The following is a 7,277-nucleotide window of genomic DNA, read 5'->3' as shown; positions in this document are numbered from 1 at the left end:
CACCTATCGTCAGACCATAACTTGTCTGGTGGACTATAACTTCAATTTGAATCTGGCATTCCGAAAAAGATAAAACCATTTTCATAGAACCCAATTCACTGGGATTTTTCAAATCGATTGTCTACGGCAGAAGTTCCCAATCTGTAGTACGCGGAACCATATCTGATGGTACACGAAGGGATTTGAAAACCCGAATTTTATGATTTTATCTCGTAAATAGGAAAAACAACTCTGGTAACCCTATTTAAGAGAGAAAAAAAATTACAATCAATGCGCCAAAAAATTGTGACTCCGTGCTATAGTTAACAAAAAAAATTCACCTGCGGTGCTATAACATCTTTATTTAAACCCCAAACCACAAAATTGATGTTTGGTGGTACCGGTAAGAAATGGACGACGCATGGATCCTGTAGGTAAGATATTAGCAATTGAACTGCGCACGAATTCTGCAAGCAAAGCCACTCACGCTCCAACAGTCTTACAGACCCAGGAGACAGTCAGAACGTGATTGGCCGGCATAATTAATACATCAGCATGCCGCACGCAAAATACAAACATGTTTTCTAGAATATCACCACAAACAGTTCGTGGGATTCTTGGGAACACAGAACAAAAGCTGAGATTTCACCTAATGTATTTTTTTTTTCTTTTTCTTTTTCTCAAGAGGTTTGACAGAGGGAACTGTAACTGCTATGGTCTTATCGTCCCGAAATCGAAGAGAGAAGGAAGACAGGATAGGAGAAAGCCAGTCGTTCCGAGAACGAACATTATCCCATCAGGATAAAATCCGCCCCGGGCGGGAATCGAACCCGCGGCCTAGCGCTTACAAGGCAGACGCACTACCAACTAAGCTAACTAGGCTGGCTTAAAATTTGCTCTTTGGATTTTGGCCCCGAGCGGTTAGGATTAATTTCAGAACGGCAAGCTTTCTCCTATCCTGTCCTCTCTTCGATTTAGGGACGATAAGACCTCTGTTGTTACAGTTCCCTTTATCAAACCTCTTAAATAATAATAGCCAGCCTAGTTAGCTTAGTTGGTAGTGCGTCTGCCTTGTAAGCGCTAGGCCGCGGGTTCGATTCCCGCCCGGGGCGGATTTTATCCTGATGGGATGTGCGTTCTCGGAACGGCTGGCTTTCTCCTATCCTGTCTTCCTTCTGGCCGTGGTTATGAACAGGGCCATCGTAGGCCATCGTCGGCCTTTTTGCGTGTAAAGTTGGCGGGAAATTCGAATTTTTGATTTTTTTTCCGCAACTTGTACAATCTGAATTCATTTTTTACTTTTTATCTTTAGTTTGCACGTTTATATTATACTTTTCATTTATATTAGCTATTAAAAACAAGCAAATTACAAAGCAAACAAAAATAAATATAAAATGAATTTTAAAAATTGCCGCCGGGACAGCTATCTCACGTCGTCCGAGCTCATCTCAGCCCTGTTCATAAACACACCCTCTCTCTTCGATTTCGGGAGGATAAGACCATAGCAGTTACATTTCCCTCTGTCAAACCTCTTAAATAATAATAATAATTCTTATTCTTCCTCACCTTTTCAGCCGAGGTCGGCGTTTTTCGACAGGGTTAAATCTATTCGAACGGAAAATAATCCTAGTCAGGATTTGGTTTATTATAGATATTACCTTTGCATTTGATAAATATACTCCAATTTGTAAAAGAGGTCACTTTGCTTTTTTTTTTTTTTTTTTTTTTTTACGAGTGGATGCCCTATTGCCTTTCGCACTCAACCTTTGCTATGTCTTTAGCAAGGGAAATTTCAGACTGGTATCTTCCCTGCTTAAAGCCGTTCAGCCAGATAGCAGATAGATAATGATAAAAATAAAAATTTTATTACCTGATTGTTAAATTGCGTCCAGACTACAGCCGAAAGAAATCGAACCCACATAAAGTAAAGAAGAAGAAGAAGAAGAAGAAGAAGAAGAAGAAGAAGAAGAAGAAGAAGAAGAAGAAGAAAAAAGATTACTTACAGTAAGGCGATGTCGATTGACCCAGTGTAGGTGTAGACGCTGCTTTGCTTCAGGCTTTCTATTTGAATTAAAATTTGGCAAACATGATATCTAGCACATGAAGAATATTTTCTCAAATACTTTTGACTTTTTGAGTTCAATCCAGCAGAAATACGAGTGGGGGTTCTACTTTAATGATGGAGTTTGACAATTCACTAAACCAATAGTCACATGAAATTCACGTGATATCAGTGGTGATGCGACCGTCAAGTACCTGCTGCCATCTGTGATTATGATTACTCGTACATTCCAATATAGCAGGCATAGCTTGGTCCGCTCTTCATAACTCTTAAAGGCCTGTTCCCACTTGTCGTTCGGAAAAAAATCGTGTCGTGTGTAGTGGGAACATTCTCTTTTATTTAAATTACATTGCCTAGAAGGACATTTTGTGTTGTTCGGAACAAATCGTGTCGTGTGTAGTGGGAACATTCTCTTTTATTTAAATTACATTGCCTAGAAGGACATTTTGTCTTCCTTCTCTCTTCGATTTCGGGACGATAAGACCATAGCAGTTACAGTTCCCTCTGTCAAACCTCTTAAATAATAATAATAATAATTCTTATTCTTCCTCACCTTTTCAACCGAGGTCGGCGTTTTTCGTCAGCTTCTCAATCAGCCCTGGCTAGGGTGATTGGCTTTGGGCTGACATTTGGTTTTAGCTTCAATTTTTTTTACGAGTGGATGCCCTATTGCCTTTCGCACTCAACCTTTGCTATGTCTTTAGCAAGGGACATTTCAGACTGGTATCTTCCCTGCTTAAAGCCGTTCAGCCAGATAGATCATAATAATGATGATAAAAATGAAAAATGGACCAGCTAAAGCGGGACAATATCGGGACTTTGGGCGAAAGCGGGACATTTTAGCGTCCCCAGAGGATTTCTCAGGACAGCGGGACGAGAGGCTCCAAAGCGGGACGTATGGTCAGCCTAAGTATACTTTGCAGGGTGTGTGCAGAACACCTTCATAACAACCAAAATTTAGCCCATCTACACACAGAGCTAATAAAAAGAAAGTGATTAGTGGCTCGAATTACTAATACGTACACAGATCAAGTTATCGAATACTTGTGTATAGAAGAACCTAATAGAAGGTCTTGTCTCCCACTGAACACCTGCACCGCTTCAGTAAAAAGTACCAAACAAATCAAAGAATTTAACGTTCGTTCTCGGAACGACTGGCTTTTTCCTAGCCTGTCCTTCTTCTCTCTTCGATTTCGGGACGATAAGACCTTGGCGGTCACACAGTTCCCTCGATCAAACCAAAAAAAAACTATATTGAAGAGGTAGCAGTAACACAACTGTTGTAAAGGCAAAAAAAAAATGCAAGTTTATGTGAAAAACTTTAGTTTGCCTACACGAATATTCAAGAAGATACACGAGTTTTTGTAGACCGTCAAGTACCTGCTGCCATCTGTGATTATGATTACTCGTACATTCCAATACAGCAGGCATAGCTTGGTCCGCTCTTCATAACTCTAAAGGCCAGTTCCCACTTGTCGTTCGGAAAAAAATCGTGTCGTGCGTAGTGGGAACACTCTCATTTATTCAAATTACATTGCCTAGAAGGACATTTTGTGTTGTTCGGAACAAATCGTGTCGTGAGTAGTGGGAACACTCTCATTTATTTAAATTACATTGCCTAGATGGACATTTTGTGTTGTTCGGAAAAAAATCGTGTGTGTAGTGGGAACACTCTCATTTAAATTACATTGCCTACAAGCTACAGGACATTTTGTGTCGTTCGGAAAAAAAAATCGTGTCGTGTGTAGTGGGAATACTCTCATTTAAATTACATTGCCTACAGGACATTCGGAAAAAAAAAGTCGGATGAAACTCACGACAAGTAGGAACGGGCCTTGTAGCGTCTGAAGAAATGAAACCTATGTGCAATAGAAAAGTGGACTGAAGAACACATGAGGTTAGGTGCCGAGGGGTAGATATGGTCAACCTAGTAAGCTTGGAGTGTAGCGTACCTGCCTTGTAAGCGCTAGGTCGCGGGGTCGATTCGTGCCTGGGGCGACTGTTGTCACTTGCCTTTGTTTTTTTTTTTAGATCGAGATAGGTTTCCAACCTAACAATTTAAAAAAAAAAAGCTTTTGTATCCCTGGGCATCTAACTTCCCTCAAATAAAAATAAATGCAAGCTGATATATTCAAGATTCAACATTAGAATTTAAGTAAAATTATAAAAAATGGTCTATAAAATCATTTGTGTGAAGTTTTGAACCACTTACGTATTCCTATGTAAAGATACTTTCTAGTCGAGATTCATTAGTGTAATGGAAAATTTTATACAGAGAAGATTTTATGTATTTGTTGTAAATGTAAATATGGATTTAAATATTATTTATAGTGAAATTTATTAATATAATACTAACCTGGTGCCAAAAGCGCCAGTTTTATTTACATTTGCCAAAAATACCAACTTTTGTTCAAAATTTATCTAGATAGGTGTCAAATTTCTTTTACAGCACTGCAATAATTCTCCGTTTTTTAAGAGGTTTGACAGAGGGAACTGTAACTGCTATGGTCTTATCGTCCCGAAATCGAAGAGAGAAGGAAGACAGGATAGGAAAAAGCCAGCCGTTCCGAGAACGAACATTATTCCATCAGGATAAAATCCGCCCCGGGCGGGAATCGAACCCGCGGCCTAGCGCTTACAAGGCAGACGCACTACCAACTAAGCTAACTAGGCTGGCTAGGTAAACATTAAATCTGTTTTTCTTAAAAGTCAATTCTCGGCTTCTCTCCCTTTGCTATTTCTTATTTCACCGCTTTAATTACACAATTTGCTATAGGTACCATAATGATCTTTTTCAAGTGACCTCTAAAAACCCATAATAATCCTTTTCAATTGAACTAACTTTACACAACACAAATTGAGCTATGGTCTCGAAAGTGAGCTAGTTGAAAAGAACGATTCTTTTCAGTGAACTCTATTCAGTGAGTCAGATCCTAAAATATGTAACTAGCTCTGCTGCCTTGTTAGCGCTGGGTTGGGTTCGATTCCCGTCCAGGGAAGATTCTATCCCAAACAGATAAGGTTCGTTCTCCAAACGGTTTGCTTTCTCCTATGTCTTTCTTTCCGTCTACGCTTTAGGGTCACCTGGCTTTTTTTTTTTTTTTTTTTTTTTTAGATCGAAATAGGTTACCAACCTAACAATTAAAAAAAAAAGCTTTTGTATCCCTGGGCATCTAACTTCCCTCAAATAAAAATAAAGATATTCAACATTAGAATTTCAAGATTCAACATTAGAATTTAAGTAAAATTATAAAAAATTGGAACAGGTCGACTAAGTTGTTATGTTATAAAAAATGGTCTATAAAATCATTTGTGTGAAGTTTTGAACCACTTACGTATTCCTATTTAAAGATACTTTCTAGTCGAGATTCATTAGTGTAATGGAAAATTTTATACAGAGAAGATTTTATGTATTTGTTGTAAATGTCACGCGTTAAATCCATATTATTTATAGTGAAATTTATTAATATAATACTAACCTGGTGCCAAAAGCGCCAGTTTTATTTACATTTGCCAAAAATACCAACTTTTGTTCAAAATTTATCTAGATAGGTAGGTGTCAAATTTCTTTTACAGCACTGCAATAATTCTCCAGTTTGGCTCTACCTGGAAAGGATAACATTTTTGAAATTGGTAAAAATTTAAAGTCCTGAGTGAATATATTTCTTTTTATTATATAAAACAGTGAATAGATAAAATGGTCAATTTTTTACCCCCGGATTCTGTATGGAATCTCGTACTTTCGCAAATTTGTAGTACCAGCTTCAAACTATACAATGAAATTAGTCGGGAAAAAAAGTACGCCAGCGATTGTTTATTATTGAAAAATATTTTTTTTATATATTTTATTTTAAATAAAAATAAGTTGAAAATATTAAAATAAATCATAAAAATAATGAAGGTATGTACAAAATTCATTAAAAACAACCCTTAGAATAGAAAAGTAACATGAAAAAGTACCTCTCACAATCCGAAACTAATATGGGAAAGTAATTCTCAAAATTCCGAAGTATGAGAAGTACTTCTCAGAATAAAAAAGTAACATAATGGAGTACTTCTTAGAATCCGAAAGTAACGTGATAGAGTACTTCTTAGAACAGAAAAAGTAACATGAAAAAGTACTTCTCACAACCCGAAACTAACATGGGAAAGTACTTCTCAGAATAGAAAAGTAATATGATAGAGTACTTCTTAGAATCTGATAGTAACACGGGAACTAATTCTCAGAATTCGGAAGTAACATGATAAAGTACTTCTTGAATGCGAAAGTAACAATGTTCGTATTTGAAAGGTGAATTTAGACGACCACCGACTCAAGAGTGCAGCACTTGACAAGTAACAATAGTTGTATTTTATTCATGTACCGAGATACGAGCACACAAAATTTTACTCTTTTTAATAATAATAATAGACGCTTGAGTGGAAGGTAACCACTAGGCGAGGTTAATGCCCGAAGCCTATCGTAATCTCCATCACCAAATTGAATAGTAAATTACTGTAATAATAATAATAGACGCTTGAGTGGAAGGTAACCACTAGGCGAGGTTAATGCCCGAAGCCTATCGTAATCTCCATCACCAAATTGAACAGTAATGAATGGCTAAGAGGCAGAGCGGACTAAGTCCAAAAAAAAAGCGTTTTGAGATAAACGGAGTCAAAGTTTAGGACTAGCCAAAATTTAAATAGAGATATTTTTTTTTGAAGGGATCCTATACACGCCGAGCCCATTGGGCCCCAGTCAATTAACCCCAGGCCAAATGGATTGGAGTCAAAGAATGGTGTCTAAATATAATGATTCAGCTTAACTCCATTCACAAAAAGCCCACTCAGAGACGTAGGTAGGGGGCAAACAGCCCTAAAGGAAGGGTTAAGCTTGTACGAGTCTGTCAAATAATAAATTCCGAATCATCTAATCGATGTCAATTTTTGTCTTCAATGAATCTCGAATTGTAGGCCAGCCTAGCCCCGAACTGAAGGGGCATTGCCTTTAGAGGCTGACGATGAGCGGAAGGTCACCACTAGGCGAGGTTAATGCCCTAAGCCTATCGTAATCTCCATCACCAAATTGAACAGTAATGAATGGTTAAGAGACAGAGCGGACTAAGTCCAAAAAAAGCGTTTTGAGATAAATGGAGTCAAAGTTTAGGACTGCCAGCCTAGTTGGCTTAGTTCGTAGTGCGTCTGCCTTGTAAGCGCTAGGCCGCGGGTTCGATTCCCGCCCGGGGCGGATTTTATT

The sequence above is a fragment of the Diaphorina citri genome, unplaced genomic scaffold, assembly GCF_000475195.1.
Source record: "Diaphorina citri unplaced genomic scaffold, Diaci psyllid genome assembly version 1.1 scaffold2757, whole genome shotgun sequence".
In the NCBI taxonomy this organism is placed as follows: domain Eukaryota; kingdom Metazoa; phylum Arthropoda; class Insecta; order Hemiptera; family Psyllidae; genus Diaphorina; species Diaphorina citri.
The sequence above is the reverse complement of the archived record's forward strand: the minus strand, read 5'-3'. Positions refer to the sequence as shown.